Source organism: Tinamus guttatus, unplaced genomic scaffold (genome assembly GCF_059628265.1).
Source record: "Tinamus guttatus ecotype Peru unplaced genomic scaffold, ASM5962826v1 Tinamus_guttatus_pri_ptg000930l, whole genome shotgun sequence".
Classification (NCBI taxonomy): Eukaryota; Metazoa; Chordata; class Aves; order Tinamiformes; family Tinamidae; genus Tinamus; species Tinamus guttatus.
In genome coordinates, this window is record NW_028289464.1 from 76,078 (window position 1) to 97,703 (window position 21,626).

The following is a 21,626-nucleotide window of genomic DNA, read 5'->3' on the forward strand; positions in this document are numbered from 1 at the left end:
ATGGATGAAGAGGACAATGAATTTAAAGTAGTGTGGGCAAAAATTGTCGGTAGGGCAAAGAAGAAAGCTGAGGATACTGAGGAGAAAGCTGAGGATACTGAGGCAACAAAGAAGGTTCAGAAATGGACAAAGACCACTACAACAGGCAGATCTGTTCCTGGGAGCCAAATCGATCAGTGCTTTCCAGTAGTGAAGGGAAAGATTTGCCACAAAATTTGGGTTCTAAGGTGCCGACAGGGATGCGTGAAGAAGACGACGATGCTGTGCCCTGCAGTAGTGGTGGGACGTCACAAGAAGACAGGAGAAGCGCTTTCCCTGACAGCCAGCTGCGCACAGTGACCAGTTACTCTACCAAGAGGAATGTGACAGGTGCGTGCACTGAAATCTTTCAGACAGAAAATAGGCTAGTACTGAAAAGACTCAGTTCAGTAGAGCTCTTTAGAAGTCTGGAGGAGGTATGCAGTTCTTCAGTAAGGTGAAACCTAAGTGCTGAGTGATATATGAGGGAATCATTACCTTTTTTTTTGCGACTTCAGAATGTAAATCATCCCTCAAATCATCAAGAAGCAAGTTCAGATTATATCAAAGTGTTTTTTCACAGTGTGTTATTGTATTGAATGTTGAATTATGTTGCCATTGACTGTCACCAAGGCCAAAAAGATAAATTAAGAAAGGTTCTGGGTTAATTCATGAAGGATTGGTCTTTCAGTGATGACTAAATATGATGACCAGAAGGCAGTCACCAGTGCATGAAATCCTTAAACTGACAGCTAAGGTCAACCAGGAGAAGGATTATTTTGTACTTGTTCTGCCTGATACCCTTTCGTAATTATCTACTAGTGACTGCACTCAGAAACTGGGCTGGTGAGATCTTTGGTCTGATCTCACAGGTTGCCTCAAAGCAGAGCGGAGATACACTGAGCTGTTAGCCTGCTGCTCGTTACCACCCCTCCTTAGGAACACCTGTTGCTTGGTTCTGAGCCTGAAAGTCCGAACCATGGATAGGGCTTGAAGATCAGAGTAGAAACATGTTCATTTTTTTTGACTATCTCAGGTTGCTGTTTTGGGAAGCTTCCCAAGAGCTCCCTGGGCAGCTCAGTTACCTGTTTAATTCTGACTGGGAAACTGTGCTTTGTCCCCTTCAGTGAATGCTCCGAGTGACTGTTCCCAGACTACACTATCCTTCCGTCCTTCACAACCAGAGACCTGCTCTTCAGACACCTTGAAGACACCACTGCTGCCTGGGTCGAAGGTGCGGGCAGCAAAGCTGGCGGTGGAGAGAATGCAGCACTTCAAGAGAGTGGCACCTGAGCAGCTAAAACATAGCCTGGGCGATAGCTTGCCAAAGGCTGCAGCTAGCAGGAATTCCTCTGATGAAAGCGAGGAAGAGAACCCGAGAAAGCGAGAAAGCGAGGAAAAAGGTACGTTTCTGCTGTTATTTAGCTCCTGTGTGTGCATGGAGAGTGCTGAGGGCTGCTTAGGGTGATTGTATGATTCATATGTGCTGTGGTTTGACATGAGTGACCATCACCAGTGATCAAGACGCACCAAAAGCAGTCCTTCATGGCTTTGGAGTCTTTTTTCTTATCTCTCTCTCTCTCTCTCTCTCTCTCTCTCTCTCTTTTTTGAGTGAAGCGCTGCTAACTAGCCAAAAGCACTGTACGCTCACTGTTCAAAGGGTCTGGAAGGTAGCCTGCACATAGGTATCAGTTGCTTTCATAGTGATCTGATTTGACAGCTCAGCCCAGCAGGACCATGTGTGCACGAATAAGTCTTCCCTGAAGGTTTGTTTCTCTGGCAGAAGTAACGGGAGGCTTGGGACTTATTGCAGAAATCTTGTGTTCTGCTGTAGTTGCATTTTGATCATTGCCAACTGCAACACTTGAAAAAGCTGGCAGGTTCAGTTCCTCTGCTTATGTGTTCAGCTGTTCATTTATTTGGGTTTCTTTTGCTTTTCTTTTTAAAGAGAAAAGAACACGTAAAAGAGGCCCAACTACTCCTCCACCGTTACTGCTGCGGGATCCAGAGACAGCCCGCAAAAGGACTGAAGAGCGAGCCGCCATGGTGCTTACACAAGAGATGGAATTCCCTCCCACTCCTCGGCTTCCCACCAGTAGGATTTTGGAGGATGGATCTGAGAAAACAGACTGGCTCATGCCATCGCCCAGAAACAAGGACTGCCCTTTATGGAACAGCAGTGCTCTAACAGGGCCCTGCGACCCTGAATCATTCTACACTGCTGAACTGACCCCTCCAATCGTACATTGCATAACTGTGCAGGTGGGATGCTCTTTTCTCCTTCCTCTGGTATTTGTGTGCCACAGTTTACTTGCTCTGTAGCCCTTCTCTTTTCTGCCATTTAAGTGAGTCACCCCATGCTCTGCATGCTCTCTGCTCCTGCACAACTGTCCCCTGGTCTCACACAAGTAGGTTTGGTGATCTTGAACTTTCACTTCTCCCTTTTGGACAGGAGGCTGAGGCTTGTGTTGCCATGCTGTTCTTTGGGCTTTTGGAAGACAAAACAAATGGGAGCAGAGCACTGAGTGAGAGGGCTTGAGCCTCTTCATTTTGCCACTAGCTTAGCTATTTTTACAGTAGCCTGACTCTTGTGTCCTTCTTGATACTTTTCTCTGACTGATTATAATCAGAGCCTTTCTCTTTCTTTACTCATGTTTTGTATCAAGGCAGCAAGGAACAGTGTGGAAAGTTCACACTGAAGATGGATGCTTGTGTGTTACACTGAGGAGGGGGTGGGCACTCCTAGGGTTGTAAAGTGAAGCGTTTGCATTTCAGGCTTTCCCCATGTATCCCACTGCCTGAAGCTGCATGCAGGACTGTGATCCAGTTTTAAACCGGGCGGTCTCACTCTGTTATTATCCAGATGTCTTCCCTCTCGTTTTTCTGTAGTTTTATAAATGCTGCCTACAGAAACAGACAGGACCTTTTAGTCTGTCGCCTTATAGCACTATCTTCTTGGAGAGCAAGTATGTATCTGGGGATCGCTCAAAGTATTTTATTAATATTTATTAAGATATTTTGAAAGTATGAACTAGAGATCAATTCAGAGACTGTACTCTGAACTCTGCAAATACATACCAAATTAATTTATTGATGTCTTTTTTTTTTCTCTCCTTTGATCAGATTTGTAAGTCAGAGACTTCTCTGCCATCAGTGGGATCTGATCAACCAGAAGTATCTCAGCAACTTCAGCCTGATCTCAGTCCTCATTATCCTGCTTCTCCAGAGACTGGAGAAAAAGCTGCTGATGAAGCTGACTCGGGCTCTGAACAGGCTGGACAGATTTCGTCTCAGGGCGAGAAGGTTCATGTTCAGACTCTGCAGCAACTGGTTGAGTTGGCCATGGAAGCACAAACTCAGTGGAGGCTTGAGCTTAACGACGCTCAGGAAGTAGAGCAGCCAAGTAAGTTCTGGCAGCCTCATGAGCCTCCTCTCTGGTGTCATCAGCTATGAGGAGCCACGTTTAGCCATACTGAACTTGGAGAGCAGTGGCAGCAGCCGCAAGATGATATTGTTGATCCAGGGGGTGATATTTGGGGGCATTGTTCTGTAGTAGGCTTTAGGTACAATCAAGTTGACATTTCTGAAATGATTCATAGATCCCAATACGCTCTTTTCTGCCTAGTGGCTTTTGCCGACAGCACTCTCTTACGAGGTTTCACCAGGAGAAGACCTGGTGAAAGAAGAGCGTAAGAGATGATGTTGTGTTGGTACATGGATACACAGTCCCTGAAGTTGATCTGTACAGGCTGAAAAAAGTCCACCACCTAGAATTCCTTCAAGAGCAGCTCTAACTTCCCTGGTTACAGTGGTGTGCATTGCACAACGGCACATTCCAAGACCAATGGTAGCCTTAAAATTGTCCAACCATTTAGCATAATATATGCACTGTGTGTCTCCTGTTCACTCATCAGTGAAGACTATGGTTGCTAAATCTAATGTCTCTCTGCTTTGTACTTGACTTGGGTAAAATTCCCTCAGTTCTCCTATTAAGCTGCAGCAAATGGCTGCTGGTCATATGCCAAGAAAACCAAATGCATCTGATAAAGCCAAGAGGGGGAGGCTGAACCATTCAGCTCAGAAATGTCAGCCTGGGACAGGAGTCTCTTGGGGAGTTGTCATGGCAAGGAAGAAATGGCAGTTAAGAGTTGCCACTTCGTTCTGTCTTACAAGAAGGTTGTACATGACTTGAGATGTGCCTTTTCTTCTTTGAGGAAAAGAATTGACTTCCAGTGATTCTTCACTAAGTGGCTTTGCCCCTCTACCCATAGAGAAGAGATTTCCGAGAAGCAACGATATAAATGTAAGGACAAATGTTATTTTTCCCCTTTTTTGTATTGTTTATTTGCACTGTATTTTTGTATTGTTTATTTGTTTAAAAAAAAAAAAAGCCTCTCCTATTTGATTAATTTCCAGAAGTATGGAGTATTTCCCATTCATTTTCACAGAAACAGAGATGTTTAAGCATTACAGTCACTCACAGGAATCATCCTAGGCAAAGCTGAAGTCCAAATACGTGATGTTTCATTGATGCCCACAGGCAGGATTGTGGGTGTTTCAGAGTGTTTGTCCTACTTAATTTAAAATAACAGGTAACATAAAGCAAATTTGTGCATAATTTACACAAAGAGAACCAGGTTAAATATTGAGGCTGTAGTGCATAGAGTATTTGGGGGTAGTTACTAGGGATGTATCTGCTCAGCACTTAGGTAGTACTCTGCTTTGATGCCCAGCCTAGATGACACAGGCCACACTTCCTGGAGACCAGGAGAGACAGAACTGTCTGGGGTTTCATCCAGGCTCATGTACGCACCCATTTTGCATGGTTCTGAGCAGAACTTTGTCAATGCCTCTCCTCTTATCTTCCTTTCCAGTCTTTCTTTTGCACAGAGAATGGTGCAGCCAGAATATTTCTGTTCTTACTTAATTTCCCCATTTTCGAGTCATAATTTTAGTGTCAGCAGGAAGGCTGTTCTGGGCTTCCTGCCTGGAAAGCAGTGCCTGCCTTCTCGGGGTACCGTCTTGCAGGTGTCCTACCTGCCAAGAAAAAGAGAGCAGGAAACACCTAATAGGTTTCCAGACTGAGCTTCCTGTCTTGCCCTTGGAGAGCAGTCCATGACGTGCAGAGTCTCCTCTAGCCCACCTGTGAAGCCTGGAAGAAATGGCCCAGCGTGTGCTGCTGTTTCCATGCTAACTGGTACTGGCTCCTTGCAAACACACTGAAGCAAGTAGAGAGGTTGAGTTCCCACTGAACTAACCTAGAAACCTGCTAATAAAATAAAGAGCTCTGCTGTTTCTGGTGGAACTACATCTCATGGAGTTGGATAAAACTTGCCTTTCTTCCAGTCTGCGCTAGGTTCAGAAATTACAAGGTCAACAATTAGTGTCTCAGGTAAAGCTGCTTTCTACTTACAGTCAGGCAGCCTCCCTCAAGAAGACCTTGCACTGATAAGGATTCTGTTAGTCCTGAGAAGGCCAAGGCAGCCATACCCACGCTGGGACCCAGAGTACAGCAGTGCTGACAAACTGGGCTGTTGCCTCCTTATCTGCCAGGAAAATGCCTTACAGCTGTAACAACTACTGTCTTTGTGTCCCTTCTATGTTCTAGTCCTCTTTCAGGATGCTGGCAGAAGATTACAATATCATGGTCAACAACGCCTACTTGAGTGATATCCAGTTTCAAGTGGACTCTGGAGAAATCCTTTATGCCCATATGTTTGTGCTGTATGCACGCTGTCCACGGGCTGTTCAGCTGGTAAGTACTGCTGTTAGACTTTTCTCTTCCCCTCGAGTAAAGCCCCTTTGCAGTAACAGGAGTTTGACCGTCTATTCCAGACTGATCACAACAAATGAGTTAGTGATGCCGTACAGTAAGCACAGAGTATTTGGAGATCCAGTGGCAAGTCACTCCGGACCTGCTGATTATGGAATAGACAGTATTTACAAGCTGTGCTTGTAACTAACCCAGACAGAGGTCTGTCACTCCCACAGGTGCTATGGAGGTAGCTGCATTGACCTGTGCCTTTGGCAAGGCCAGTGAAGTAATTTCTGTGTTTCCAGAAGCATTTTGGTTCATACAGTTTCCAGCCTGCTCCTGTGCAATTTCCTGCAAAGGCAATGAAAGGCAGTGGGCTGAAGACAGGAACTTGCCCTCTGACAGAGCTGCCACCAGACCATACCAACTTCTTGACAAAGTTTTGTCATTCTTTCTGGAATCAGTAGAATTCGTTTTGTCCTCATGCATGATTACAGCAGTTTCAACTCAAGGTGCTTAGGACCATTTATGAGGGGTCCTTGAAAGCTTCAGGGTACAAGTTAACAGCTGTATGGAGCTCCCTATTCCCCAGGGAGCTCTGTATCTCTGGTCATTTTAGCTTCCCTCTGAGGCATCAAATCCTGGCCATAGGAACAGACTTTGACACACACAAAAAAAAAAAATTAGTGGCCTGATAGAGAGCAGATACTGCTGGTGTTGTTCCGTTATGAGGAAGTGGACCTTGTTTGCTTTCCTTTTACCGCACAGGTTTACGACGAAGGGATATATGTGAAGGTGAAGGACGATGACGACGAGCAGACGCGCCGGGTGCTGCTGAGCGATGTGACAAAAGAGGCAGTCCTCGCGTTCCTGCGATATCTTTACACTGCTTATACTGACATCCCTGCTAGAATTGTGCCCCAGCTGAGGGCTTTGGCTACCAGGTTTGTATCATATGAGTGTGCTTTGGGTCACCTCATGCTTTCAGCCACATGGACTTTAACCTGATACCTTCTGTTGTGGTTTCAGTGGCTTTCACAAAACTCATTTCACTTGAGATGCAAGTACCTCTGCTTCCATCTTAAGTGAAATATGAACACACGAGTCTCTTATCCTCATTTTTTCATGAATCTTTCTTCAGGTTACATCTGCTTGAGATTTTCTATTTTTGGTTTATGACTAGAACACTTTTGCCAAGTTTTGTCTCATGATCTTTAATGACAGCTGATGGTGGCAATGGTGATGAGTGTAATTCTCAAAGCATTGCCCTAGTGACACACTTAATCTGAATGAGACTTGCAGAATGTGGATGCAGGGAATGCTAATTTGTTATGTCAGTCATGATCCTAGACATGTGTTAGATAATGAACTTGAAACAGCAGCAGATGAAACACATTCTATCGGATCAAAATCACTTAGTTCTGGAAATGTAGGTGTCCTCCTTTTAAAGTAATTCTGAAAAAGACCAGGAAAAAAAATCTGCTCTTTTATGTTGATAGTCAGTTAAACTCATACCTAATCAAGGAGAACTGATTATCCTCTGTAGTGGCAGCGATGCATTGTTTGGAATGGGGGAAATAAGTGTGAAACCTGAGAAGATTATGGTGATACGGAGTGAAAACCTGAAATTGTTATTGACTTTATTAATGTTGAAACTGCATGTCTAATTTGGCACAACAGTTTCACAAATTAAATTTAACTTTCTTTACAAGACTCACTAGATTGATCAGGCAACTATAACATTTTGGAATTTTGAATGAATTTTGAGGGAGATAAACATTAACATTTCTGTTACATTCTTGCAGGTTTGATTTAAGGGAACTTGTGCTCAAGTGTAAGGACTGCGCTGAAGAGAGCCAGGCATCTTCTGGAGTGGATCCAGAAGATGATCTCCTCTCTGCGAGAGACGATGAAGATAATGATAACAGAGCTGAGAACTTCAAAGAGCTCCTGAACTCAGTGTGGGTGGCTGAAGATGAGGAAGAAGAAGCTGTGCTAAACCCTGCATGCCAGAAGGAAGACGACAACGGGGTGGGTGAACAGGAGCCGGAGGAAATATATGAGTTTGCTGCAACTCAAAGAAAAATGGTTCAAGACAAACTGGAGATGAGTGAAGGCACAGATTACAACATCTGTAGTGATACTGAGGTAGCCCAAGGTGCGAACCAGCAGACTGAGAAAAAAGAGGCAAAAAGGTCCGTATCTGCCTTGATAAGCAATGACTTCAGACATCTGAGGGAAGACAATGATGTGGAAACATCCAAATGTGAGTTGTCTGAAGAAGAGAAAATGCAGAATACAAGTGGATACAAAAATGTGAATGCCACAAGCATCAATTTTGAGTCTTGTCAGTTTGAACCTCAGAAGGGGGTTAGGAGATGGGAAAGTGGGAAAGATTTCAAGTTGTCTCAGGCTTCACATAATATGGGAGGAGACGACCGCTTGGAAGAACAACAATTCACCAACTGTTCACTGCACAATGATACTGATAGGCGTGAAAATTATAAATGCTTATTTTCCAAAAATCAGATAGAATACAGTGAGCCTTCTCCAATGAAAGAAGTTATCAAAGAGTCAGGAAAGGCTGTTAGCGAAAAACATGCTGATGTTAATGATTTGCTTCCTTACTCCAAGTCACAAAAAGACCTCTCTCCACAAAGGGATGGGTTTTTTGGCAGTCCTCCTCTCAAATCTTCTATGTCTTTTTATCCTGCTGTTGGTTCTTCACCTATGTCTTCAGAATCGGATAGGAAATTTCCCAGAGAAGCAAAAACACCAGAGAGAAATCAAAAACCATTCCTGTCTCCCAAAATAGCTTTCCAGAAAGCCAATGAGCAGGACATTACATCAGGAAATCGGAACATAGAGAGCACAATTTCTCCAGAAGAGCTTTCCTGCACTGATTTAAACAAGCATAAATATGCTTCAGTTTTGTTCAGTTTTGTCATAAAAACTCCGGATGTTGCAGTCCAGAACAGAAAAGAGGCTGATATTACTGTTTCATCTTCTGATGATGAAATGGAGCTAGAACAAGAGAGGAAGTTACCAGAGTCTGGCTCTCCTGTGAAGGAAATGGAAATCTCCAAGCAACTGAAAAGTGCTAGCATAGCACATGGGCCTGAGATCCCCAAACTTAAACCTAACTCATCATCTGTCACTGAGATACAGCTGAGATCATCCCAGGTCTCATGTCGCATTACAGATGCATCACTTACAAATAATGATGTAAAAATGTCCAGAGAGTTGCCTCCCAGCACCCAGGTAGGTGCCTGTACAGAGAGCAAACAGAGCCTGAACCTGAGCCATGAAAAAGGGCAGAGTCGCGAGGAGTCTTCAGGTATGGACAGCTCCTGGCTAGTGCCAGACACACCACCTCAGACCAAAAGCAGGGATTTTGCAACGCAGACACGTGTCACAAGTATAAACCGTATAAAGCAATCGATGTCTAAACTCGAGACCAAGAGCTTAGTGGCAGGTAACAGTGACCATGAAATGGCTCTCAGCCTCATAAAAGTTCCTGAAACATCGCTGTCAGACAAACAGTTGCCTAGGGAGAACTCAGCTGATGAAAGTCGTCTTTCTTTGAGCAGTACTGTCTCGCTTCACGATGAGCCCCCAGTCCCCGTTGATGACTGCTGGCACGCTGAGTATCCATCACCATTGAGAGGAAACAGCCAGAACTCCAGCCTGGCTGGCTGGGCAAATGCCAGCCCTGGCAGCAGACCCAGATCTATCTCTTGGGCTTTCGACTGGGAGAGCCCGGTCCGAGACCAGGAAATGAAGGGCAGTACCCCTCTTGAGGGCAGTCCTAGTGACAGAGCAACAACTTCGCTTCACCTCAAAAAGAGTCCTGTTGAGGCATGGTCATCAGAGTGCAGTATACAAAGTTTCCTGAAGCCCAGATTCTGGGAAGTTTCGGATAGTGAAGAGGAGGAATTCCCACAGATGCTTTTTTTAACTGAGAAGGTGTCAGCTTCAGCAGATGCCTGTCCGACAGACCTTGCAAAGACTCCCGGTGAGAGCTTGTATCTGTACAGGGTTCACTAAAGTAGGTTAAATTGTTGTCATTTTAGGTGATCATCCTGTTTGTTGTTCACCTGCTATATTGAGAGGGTGTTTTGGCCTTCTCATCCAAAGCAGTCAGGGCCAGGCACAAGAAGGTACAGTCAGCTTCTGATGTGGGGGAGTGCAACTAAATACGTGGGATAGTTGGAGCGTAGCCATTTGTGATCCATTCATGCTGCTGCTTTGACAGTGATCGTATGCATTGTAGAAATGATGAGACATTACCTGGGAGGGGAAAAAAAATCAAACAGCCTTCACTTTGCATGCTAGGGAATGATTATTCCTTGCAGTAATGGGTCTTGTTTTTCATGCATTCATCACTGATGTATGTGCTAACAATTACATGAAGACATCAGGTAAGCTTTGCTTCCAGTGGTAGAAGTATAGAGGTTGGCTGGAAGTAGGTGCCTCTCCTGCCCACGGGTAGGCTCTCTGCATATTTTCCTGCAAAGCTCTTCTGATTTGCCTTTGCTTTGACTTGCCCTGCCCTTCTGTTTGCTGATTGTAGGCTCTTCCAACAGATTTTTGTGTGTCCAGCACTGGTCCCAACTGGAGGACACAGTGAGCGGTTTCAGGACGCACACAAGACTAAGGGCCAAGCTGCTCTTTGCCACCAGATTGCACTTAGTGGTGTCAGGAGCTGGGCCTTGTCTGCTTGAATGTCTGATGACACAGAGAACACTAGCCTCTGGGGTCATACCCTTCTGGGGTCAGCTGCTTACTAGGACAGTTCCTTCCATCTAAGCTCTAAGAACAGCAATTTATCCCTTAATATTTATTAGATATATTACTAATTATACTATCGTAAGTAATTAGTTTAACAAGCAGGATTTAGAACATGACCTGAGACTGACTGTGCTTCACAGTATCAGGAAATCAGTATCACTAAATCAGTATCTAATTCAGGCCCCCAGAACCTTGACTTGTTCGGTTTCTTCTGCATCAAGTCTCTCCTATGCAATTTTCTTCCTTGGGAAAGAACCACTTCACAGAATTCAGTAAACATATATTTTTAATTACCTTGCAGCAGTTCTATCAAAGCCTCCAGTGGGCTTTTTTATTCAGACCTAACATATGGCTCAATTTGTTTTCTGATTTAAAGACAATAAAAAACAAATATCCTAGACCCAAGGAAGACGAAAGTGTTGATCTGTTCAGTATAAAGGTATTTAGTAGGGCAGCTTGCAGACAAGTAGTTCTTCTTAAACAGTTACTAGATAACATTAAAATATCTGCCACCAGGAGGGGAAGATATCATCCCTCCTATATCCTTCTGTACTAATTCTGATGACAATTTCATTCTGTTGCAGAACCTGCCTGTCAAGAGAAGGACAAGTCTCCTGAGGACAAGTCTCCTGAGAAGGACAAGTCTCCTGAGACTCCTATGACACCAATGCCAGCTTACTCCCTTATGAAGACCCCAGAACTGAAGAGGGAGTTGAGCAGGTTAGCACTGCTTCTACAAGTATATCTAGAAAAAAAAAAAAGTACAAGTACATCTCTTTATGAGCAGAAAAAATACATGGAAGTTCTATCTCCATATGAGGAAGAACTTCTTTACTGTTTGGGTGTCACAGCCCTGGAACAGGCTGCCCAGAGAGGTTGTGGAGTCTCCTCCCCTGGAGATCTTCCAAACCCGCCTGGATGTCACCCTGTGCCACATGTTCTAGGTGTCCCTGCTGGAGCAGGGGGGTTGGACTAGATGATTTCGAGAGGTCCCTTCCAACCCCAACCATTCTGTGATTCTGTGAGAAACCTGCTGGTAGGTGGTGTGAAAGGCAGCTACTGTGCTAAAGGGGAAAACTTGATGGTTTTCCAATGTCATGCTCTTCCAGCTGGCCACTGGGCTTCCTGGCCTGGTCACATTCCTGAGCTATAGCAGTGGAAGGCGCAGCATTATCTTAGGCTTAAGTCCTACCTTTCTCTTTCAGATTTGGAGTTCGTCCTTTCCCAAAACGCCAGATGGTGTTAAAGTTGAAGGCCATATTCCAGTATACTCACCAGGACGTGGATACGGATGTGGATACTGACACAGAGGATGATATCCCATCCTCCCAGCTTCTCCCACAGAGGCCTCCAGCCAAGCGCCGTAGGCAGCTGAAGACTAACGGGCATGTTGGTGGGAAACGTGCCAAAATCTCCAACAGTAGACAGACACCAAATGTATCTCCAGAGAGGAGCTCTCTGGCAGCTGATAAGGAGGAGCTGATGCTCTCATCATCTCAGGAATCTTCATATTCTCGGGAATCTTCATCCTCGCTGGATGGCAGTGACATCTCTACTGGTATACAGAGGTAGGGGAACAAAATACTAACAAAGGAGTCTACTGTGCAGCACAGAGATGAGCTGGGAAAATGGGAAATATAAGTGTCAATGCAGAATACAGGGGATCTGTACTGTAGGCAGCTTCCCTGAGCTTTTGTCACTTGAAGTAAGTTCTTCTGTTGTGCGTTTCAGTCTAATTGCTAGTGAGCTATTCTGAGAGCACAGAAATGCTCACGGGTGAAACTGCACATGGGCAGAGCTCAAAGCTGGCACTGCAAGGAGCCTCGCAGGGTAGAGTGAGAGCCTGCAAGAGGAGCAGGGAGCGCTGCTCGGTGAGCACTGCGTGTGGTGCTGCACAGAGCAAGTGTGTCAGCAGTAGTGCAGCAGGAGCAAGGAATGCCGGGCAGCACCGGCACAGCTCGACGTGCAGGTTTGCAGAACACGTGGCGTGTTCTGCCTCCCTCCCTTTGGCAATTGCTGGTGTCGGAGATGCTACACAGGGCATTGCAAGGGTTGGCAGCCAGGGACTTGGGCATCTCTGAGTGTGCCCTTGATGACCAGTTGTTTCCTTGATTGTTTTTTGCACTTTTTCTCACTTTTAGTTCTTGTAGCAATATATCCGAAGATGAGGAAGAGGAGCTCCCAGCTTCTCAGACAGCAGCCCAGGAAGCAGATACACTGGACGCAGTGGGAAACTACATCTTTTCAAATTCAGTCCTGTACCACAAGGTCCTCTTTTACGAGCCAATTGAGCTGGCTGCACTGCACCGAGAGCTGAAAGCAAACGGCATGAAGATTTCCAAGGCAAAGCTGATGGATTTTCTAGATGCTTACTGTATCACCTTCACCACGGCTGCAGAGCGGAAGGAGAAGGAAGCCAAAGGCAAGGGGAACGGAAGACAGAGGAAACGCTACTGAATGGAGCCTCTCTCCCATTTCCAGCGGCAGCTGCAAAGATCCCTCCTGTTGGTGCACTCCCCTGCTGCTTCTCCTCTTTATCTTTGCTTTCCATTTTTTCCTAATAAGTTTTAGTTCCCTAATAAGATCTTTTTTCCTGAATCTTCAGACTCTCCAAGTAGTTATTTATTCAGTATCTGAGCGGCCCTACTGATTGCTACGCAGGGGACATTGTGGAAATAAGAGGCCTTTGCTATCCTTGGTTAATTTGGTGGTCTCTGGTAACACTCCTCAATCTGTGTGCAGCTGTTCTTCTAAACTATTTCTCATGGCTTTGCAGTGTCCTCTAACACCAGCAATTGTGTGAAAGCCTGGATTCCAACATTCCGCTGTGTGTGTCCAACATGTAGCAGGTATTGGCGTGCTGGGATCTCCAAGATATAATCTGCTCCATGTTCTGAGGGCTGTGTTACCTTGTCTTTGTAGTCCGATCAGAGCACATCCTTGACAGAGGTGGGGTTTTTTGGTTTTGTTTTTTTAAGGAGATGGTATTATAGTGATTAAATCTCTTCCTTGAACAGTCTCTTCTTAAACCTATTGTAAAAGAAGTTGTGAACATCATCTGGAACTCTTGGACAAACTCCTGGACCCTAAAAGGTCATCTTTTATATGTATTTTGTGAGCTCTTCTGACTTTCATGTGTTTTGAGAGCTTTGGATCTGAAAAGGTCTTGGCAAAAAGGACACATTGTTATTTTTTTTTAAAAAAGGAGCCACTTTTGTAACGTATTTATGTATTCTGGAAATTATTTATATTTTTGATATATTATAGCCTTTTTATTTAATTTATATAAATAAACAGAATAAGATCTTGATGATAAACTGTAACAGGTAATGCCTTAGGAAGGCCCGGGGCAGCCTAAGCAGCAGTCCTGGGTCTAGCTGGGAGCAGTAGTGGCTCCACAGTGAGCGCTCTGGCTGGAAGGGTCCTCAGCAGAGGACGGAAGGACAAGGTGAGTCGTGGCACAGGGGCCCAGCAGCAAGGAGAGCTGGAACAAGGGATTGCTGCGCAGTGGCTGGAGAGAGGAAGATCACCAGGTTTGTTTGAGATGGAGAGCACCAAGGTAGGAGAGACTCCAGGTAAGGCTGGGGAAGGTGTTTTGGTCAGCCAGAAGGAGAGATGGGGAAGACTTCCTTGCAGAAAAAGGCCAAGTTTTGCCTTAAGTGGCATTCTAGGAAATACTGTTTCCCATAATGTATCACGTATTTCTCTCTTGTCAGTCTTAATATCTGAAAATAAGTAAGATCCCTTTCCATCTTCTCTGCTGTATTCCTAGTCAAGACATTTATCATCAAAACTTTTGCAATCAATTCTTTCTTATATCTTGACCTTCAGCAAATACAGTGTTACACTTTGGGCATATAAATTACAATCGTTCAATTAATAGGACTGCACCATAAGAAACTTGGTAGCATGCTAAGAAAAGAAAAATTTAAAAAAGAACAGTTACTGACAATGCCTTTATCCTCTTTTCTCTGTCATCCTTAAGCCTTTCAACTAAACACTTTGCCTAATGAAACAAAACAAAAATTTAACTGTGCCATTCGGATTGGAGATAACATTTTGCAGAGGCTTCTCTCAGTATTCTTGTGGCTACAGTTGACAAAATTAAATGGTTTTCCTAATTCTAACAATTCTCCCAAAAGAGGAAAAATGACTTGCAGCATGTCAGATAGGTCACAATGCAGCCTGCATGCTGCAAATTATCAGAAAGCCATTATTCATTCTCCTGCTCCGTTAATCTGTACGCAAGGGTGTCTCTTCCAGCTAATATTGATGTTTCCACCTGCCAGTGATGACATTATCAATCAGTTTCATCTGTATACTTTTCTCTGTTTTTGTATGTTCCTAACACAGGGTCATATCTCTCTTGGAAAATCCCTTGTCTCTATAAGAAAAAAGCCTTTTCAACTAAGATTTGAATTGTTTCCTATGTTAAAAAGTAGCCAATATGTTATTGGCAATGCATAAAGCCCTTGTCCTACCCCGACACACCTGATGAGCTCCAAATGAGCTTTGGAAAAAAACTGCTTCCAAATGTGTGTGACAACGAAGTGATCTGTGTGAGTGCCTATGGATACTAGTAGAGCAACTTTTGCAGCTACTGCCTGTTGTTTTGTGCATTATCACATTTCCTACCTACAAAATCAGTAGGGTGATGACTGTTGTGCCCTCCCTTTCTACCCGACCAATAACTCCCAACTATTGTGTTTACGGTGCTAAAGTTTAGGTACCGAAGTGCTAAATACAAGAATAGCCTTGTGCTCATCCAAGGGCCTCCTGGAGCCTTTGGTAGCTCCATGCTGGTGGATTCCGTGGGCTTTGGTCAGTGACCTGTGCGCTTCAGCTCCATGGTGGCCGTACGAAGGACGGGGGGAGGCCTGGCCACGCAGGTCCCACGGAGGTTCCTGGGGACACAGGTAACGCGTTCACGGTGCGTTCCGACCTCCCTGCGTGCGGTTGCTCTTCCCTTTCATCTCGCCCCAGCCGCGGTGGTGGCTGACGTGTGTCCCTGACGCCTGGGCCCCGGTGCCGGCAGCCCTCCTGGCGGCCTCCCAGGGCAGGTCTCCGCTCTCCTGCTTTGCCCCTCTGCTTTCGCTGGGGACCTCGAGGGCCAAGAACCTTCCTCCTGCACCTGCACGAGGCTCAGAAGCGGCTCCCCCGCGTGACAGCGGCGCTTCCCCCACGGGGGAGCCGCGTGCTGCAGGTAACGAGCTTGCCCGCCGTTCATACTCGGCAGCAACGGGCCCTGAACGGCGAGAAGCGCCTCGTAACGCGCCCGGACAGCGCCGAGCACCGGCAGCAGCGCCGCCGCCGCCGCCATTTCACGTCGTCCTCGCAGGCCGCGGCCGCGACCGCCGCCTGCCATTGGCCGCCGCCGTCACGTGGCTCCGCCGCCGGGCTGTGGGCGAGCCCGGAGCGGGTAGCGGCCCGGCCGGGCTCGGCCCGGCTCGGCCCGGCCTCGCGGCGGCCGCTACACGGTCGGAGCCGGCCCCGCGGGCCCGGGCAGCGCGGCTGTCGCCTCGAGGCCGCGCGTCGCTGCTCTCTGGACCCCGGCGCAGGCGCCCCGGCGGGGCGGGCGGCCGGGCTCTGCTCTCCCCTTTCCCTTCCCCCGGCAGGAGCTCCGGGCAGCGGCGGAACATGATCTCCCACATGGAGCAGGACGAGGAGCGGTGGCTCCGCCGGCTCCAGGCGCCCCTGAGCAGCGCCCGTGCAGGTAAGGGCCCCCCGCGCCGTCCGAACCGGGTCTTCTGCGGCTTCGGGCACTCCCGAGCCAGCCGCGGTGTGGGGTATTTCATAACCCGCTGTGTGTTTTATTGCTGTCTGCATCTGCGGGTGTTTTAGCATCCAGCCTAACTTACATTGAGGAATTCTGCAGCTGGCAGCGCTTTGTGAGGAAGCACATCCTCTGCTTTGAAGCTGCCTTCTACTGGTTCGCTGGATGCCCGTGGTTCTTGTTTTGGAATAAATAGCGCAGGGCAGATGGCTGCCCACCCTCTGCAGGACATGCGTGTTCTTACAGAGCTCTGATATCTCCCATCAGATGAACCTTTCTTGGGTGGAACACCCCGTTAAATCATTTCTCATACAGAGGCTGCTCCAAACCTGGGCATCCATGTTACCTTTCTGTACCTTTTCCAGTACTATTAATATAGCACATCATTTCAGTCCCATGTCATTGCTCCAAGCCATTTTTAGCTATACTGTTTGGCTGAAGTTCAGTAGGGAGCTGTTATCTCCCAGCTGCCTGCATTGAGCCAGGGGAATCTGCACTCCCCGGTTAGCAGGAACCACGTGTGCCTTCCACTGCTGCCCCTGCGCTCCCGTCACCGCCACTCTTGGGGAACTGGAGCTTCTTGTGCCCAGAAGGTGACATCGCAGGCCCTAAGTGAGTGGCTGCAAACTCCAATAGCTGGGACCGGTCGCAGCTGCTCTTCAAATGCAAAGATGATGGATCAGGGACTGGCTGGTCATCTCAGACACAGACCACTTCCCTAATGGGACAAAAAAGTGAGTTTTAGTAACAAAAGTCTTGTAGATCAGCTCCTACGCAGGGAATCTGATATCCTGCCTCTGATCAGCTGCATAATTTTGGGCAAGCTCCTTCCTCTCTCTATGCCTGTTACTGTGGCAGCGTCTTCCAAATATTCTTGGGTGCAAATAGCAAATGGAGGCTTTTGTAGCAACGATGACCTTGTTGCATTGCAGCAATGGTCAGAAGCATAGAAATGTGCTGTGAAATAGATACAGGTTTACCAGTATGAACGTCTACAGATACTAGCAGATACTGTTAAATCTCTTTGCTTTGGAGTCTGTTTATATAATAATACTACAATACAGCTGGTTGTTTTTAAGTGCAGATTTTAAAAAGGCTGCAAGGTATTCACATGGATCAGCAAGGTTCAAGGTGGTTGTCGTCTAGAAGTTGAACACAAGTTGTAAATGATTCAGAGGATGAAAAAACAGATTCCTGTGCGTGTTATGCATTTCACATTTTTGAGGGATCCTCCTCTTTTAAGTGTCAGTGTTTTTCATTGGACAATTCAGTGCGATTCGCCACCTAAGCCAGTAACATCTATCCCAGAGAACTTGGCCTTTGGGGCTCAGTACTAGCAAGTGCTATGCTGGAAGGTGAGGAATGTGATCTGACATTTCTAGAAAGCTAAGGTTTTACCTTATGTGTTAGTTTTTAAGGGCTGTATATAAGGGTTTTGTCTCTTGCTTAGTCCCTGCCTTGCTTTGTCTATTTGGAAACACAGATGAGAATATGAAGGCAAAAGTAAGATTGTTTGGAATAATTTAGCTCTCTCCGTATACTATGTTTCCTGTGTCTCTAACATTTAGTTTGGGTTTTTATTTTAAGTATTTGGTGCTCAAGAATGGCATTTATAGTACTGTGCAGCAAAATATTACTGTGACTTGGCTTAGTAGTAATTGTGGAACCGATGCAATGTCTCAGTACCTCCTAACTGGAGTATTTTCTGTATATTTGTGCAATATTTGCTTGCAAGTTCTTGCAGGATTTTCTTAAGAGCATTTCTAATTCCCATTAAGCGTAGCAACTTAAGAAAGAAGCTGAATAAACCAGCAGAAGTGTTGAAAGACACAAAAACAAAGGAGTTTTTCGTGTCAGTTTTTGCAAGCTTCAAACCTTTAGACCTTTAGCCACAACTAACTCAATTGCTTTTGAACACAGTCTGAAATTAAAATGCAGTGTGTGATCTGAGCCCAAACTAAATGCTGTGGAAAGGCAACATCCGTCTTCCTTGTCAACTCCAGGTAGCAGAAAGCACAAATGAAAGGTAATGCTCTGTCGCTTGACCGATGGGCTCTGTGAAAGCCTGAGCGATGGAGCTGTCCACCTTCCAGCTTCATTGCAAGCAGGAAGGGGCTTGTTAAATCCCTGGAGCAGGAGGATTTAATGGACTTTAGCAGCAGCTTTGTGGCCCGCAAATGACCACTGCGGGTTTTAACCACAGAGCTGAAAAAGCAAATATTTGATGCTCGCAAGCAGAGGCTCTGTCTTTATCTCCTCAACATGTATGTGTTTCTAGCATTGGATGTTTCAAAGACCTTAATTCTTAATAGAAGCGCCCCTCCCTGCTGTAAGTTTTCGTGCTTTGGCGCTGTTTTTGCCCGAGAGCGGGTGAGCGGTGTGCCCAGCGGATCGGTGTTTTAGGGTTTTACTCCATATTTGAGCGTTTTTTTTTTATTTTCCCGCGCTCGGGGCGGGCGGCCCTCAGGGGGCGCCGATGGCGAGCGGCGGCCGTTGGGCCCGGCTCGCAGGGCGGGGCCCGTCACCACGGCAACCGCTGTGGCGTCAGGAAGTCTGTGTTGCGCCTGCGTCGCTCGGCTCGGACGCGCCTGCGCGCACCGCCCGAGCAGCGGCAAGCGCGGGCCGTTGGCGCGCGGTGCATGCGCTTCGCTGCGGTCCTTCCCGGTGTTGTGGCGGGGTGCGAGGAGCGGAGGGAGCCGCGGCTGCGGCGGAGAGGTCAGCGGCGGGCCGGGGGCGGCGAGGACCGGGCGGGAGCGGCGGCACCGGCGCCCCCCGATCCCCTCCGCGGGCCGCGGCTCTGTGCGGAGGGCCGGGCCGGCGGCGTGATGTCACGGCGGCGCCGCTTGCGCGGTGGTTCACGCCTCTAAAGTGACTTAAAAAAAAAAAAAACTCGCCAAAAAGATACCGACTTAGCCCGGGAGACCCCGTTCTTCACAAAACTGTTTGGATTCGTGTTAATTCGTTATCCATCGAGTCCCGTATCAGTCATTTATTTCGCGTTGCCGTCCGTTTCGGGCTGCAAGATTCTTGCTTCCCCAACGGTCCTGCTCAAACGTCGCCGCTGGGGACGGGGATTCTGAGAGATCGGGGGCTCTGCCGGGCCAGAGAGCGCTCGGCCTGTTCGCCCGTAGCATCTGTTGCATTGCAGCTCGTTGCTAGAAATCGGGACCTGCAGGAGCTGTGGTTTTTAATAGTGTTTGGGCTTCTCTTGTAGTACACTAATGTCATCATCATTATGGGATAGATGCCATTAGACCATTGATTTCTGAGTAAGTAGTTTTAATAACGATCTAATAGCGTTGTTAGTTTTTTGTGGGTTTTATGTACACCAAAAGCTCCTTTTGAACATTCTCTAATAAATCTTGTGTAATTTTACTACATTCTCATTTTAATGCAGTTCCTTTTTTTATGTTCTGCACTGCACCATTTCATTATCACGTTGCTATTTTGCATATTTGTTTTTATTCCTGCTCTGAATATTTCTCCTCTGAAAATCAGATTAGCATTTAACAACTGGTGTCCTGTTCGTTAGTTGTGGAATGGTAGAATTTTGGGCATCAGTTGAAATGTTTTTAAACAGTGCTTAATTCTCAGTTGTATTTTTCATTTTGAAACACCCGCTGCATAGATTCCTGATTTGTATGTTACTGTGTTTGCATCCAAGCCATGAAAATTTGCACCTGAGCAACCGTTACTTTTTATTTTTATGATTACTTCCCCTTTATCCTTCCATAGGAGGTATAATGTGAAGTTTTTCCTGTTTTCAATAAGATGCTCTGTAAAATAGGAGGTTAGTTTCTATAACACTTAAAAAACAGGGGCAGTTTTTGTCATGTAAGTACCAATTTAAAATTAATTTCTGGAACGTGATAAAAATTTTACTAGATATAAAATGTTTTGCCTTATGTACGAGGTACTAGTGAGGGGGGTTGCTTTAAAGGAAACATGAACATGATGCACTGATGGGTTATGGGGGAACATAAGTGGGTAGTGTCTGGTAGACAATGATGCTGGTCATTGCTAAAGTTGCTTCTTAAAATCTTTTTTTTTTTAGCCGTTATTTTTTGCTTGTTAATTTGTCATTGCTTGTATTTCCCTATCTGTTTCAGTTACCCTTGTCTGCATAGGAAGACTGACAGAGACTAGAGCAGAAAGGTTAGTACCTGATTTGGAATTTGTCTTCTACACTTATATTTGTGCTCTGCTCACTGAGTAACTCCTGTTCTCTCTCCTCAGTATTATATATTATATTGGCACTTCCACAAAGCCAGAGAACCTGCACTGTGCAGCTCTTGCATTATGTCTCAGTAGGAGAGAGTGTGCCATAGAGTTGTGGTTCTGGGTTCAAGAAAGTTATTAGGAAACAAGATGGAAAAAGAAAGGGCAGACTATTCATGGTATCATGAGTCCCAACTTTCTGCTCAAAATAGGGTCAGCTCTAGAATTGCGTTGTGTTATTCAGGACTTTATCTAGCCTGATCTATTCTGACCTCCAAAGAGCTGCGTGGGGGGGTTTTGTTGTTTGTTTGTTTGTTTGTTTTCTGCAGGAGCAGTGCTGTTCACTGCTGGGAGCAGTGCTGGGCTGAGCAGATCCTGAGTAATATTTGAATTCACACACATATTTAAGTACACAGGTACTTGTGGAAGTGGCTAAACTTAGCACCATTAGAGCATGTGCTGTCACCTTCTCCCACCCTCTGAAGCTTGGAACTTGAGCAAAAAGAGGAATTAGTAAAAATACACTAAAATCTAACCCTTTCATCCCAATTTCTAGGTTCCATCTTCAAGAACCATCTAGGTTCTTGCTGCTCTGTGCTATTTTGATTATATACATCAAAAGGTTCAGTTGGGCTATAGACCGAACATCTAAGTGGACAGGTAAGTGCTGCTGTTTATTTGACCAGCTTGTGTGATTTGTAGAGTCCTAAAATCTTACAAAATTAATTGAATTCTATGTTGAAATAAATAATTTTGCAAAACCGTTACTTGACAAGCTCTACAAGATGGTGCCAAAGGGGCTTTAAGGTACATGAATGACAGCATGATCAGATGTATTTAGAGGATCCTGGTCTGTGCCTACGCCTCACTACACGTCTGTAGATGGAGGAGTAAGATAGATTAATCCTTAGGTTTGCATTGCTTATGCATCTCACGTGATCTGCCTGGGGCATTTAGTATTAATTGCAAACAAAAGTTTAACATCAGGAAGTCACCGTAAATAATATGACATGTGTACGCATATGTCTGTGAGAGTTATTTAAAGCCATGGAGGATGTGAGATTCTCTGTG

At 45.9% G+C, this 21,626-nt stretch overlaps 1 pseudogene; it reads left to right on the forward strand.

Moving 5' to 3' along the window:
• Positions 1–13,021, forward strand: LOC148591073 (structure-specific endonuclease subunit SLX4-like; annotated as a pseudogene).
• The last annotated feature ends 8,605 nt before the right edge of the window (positions 13,022–21,626 follow it).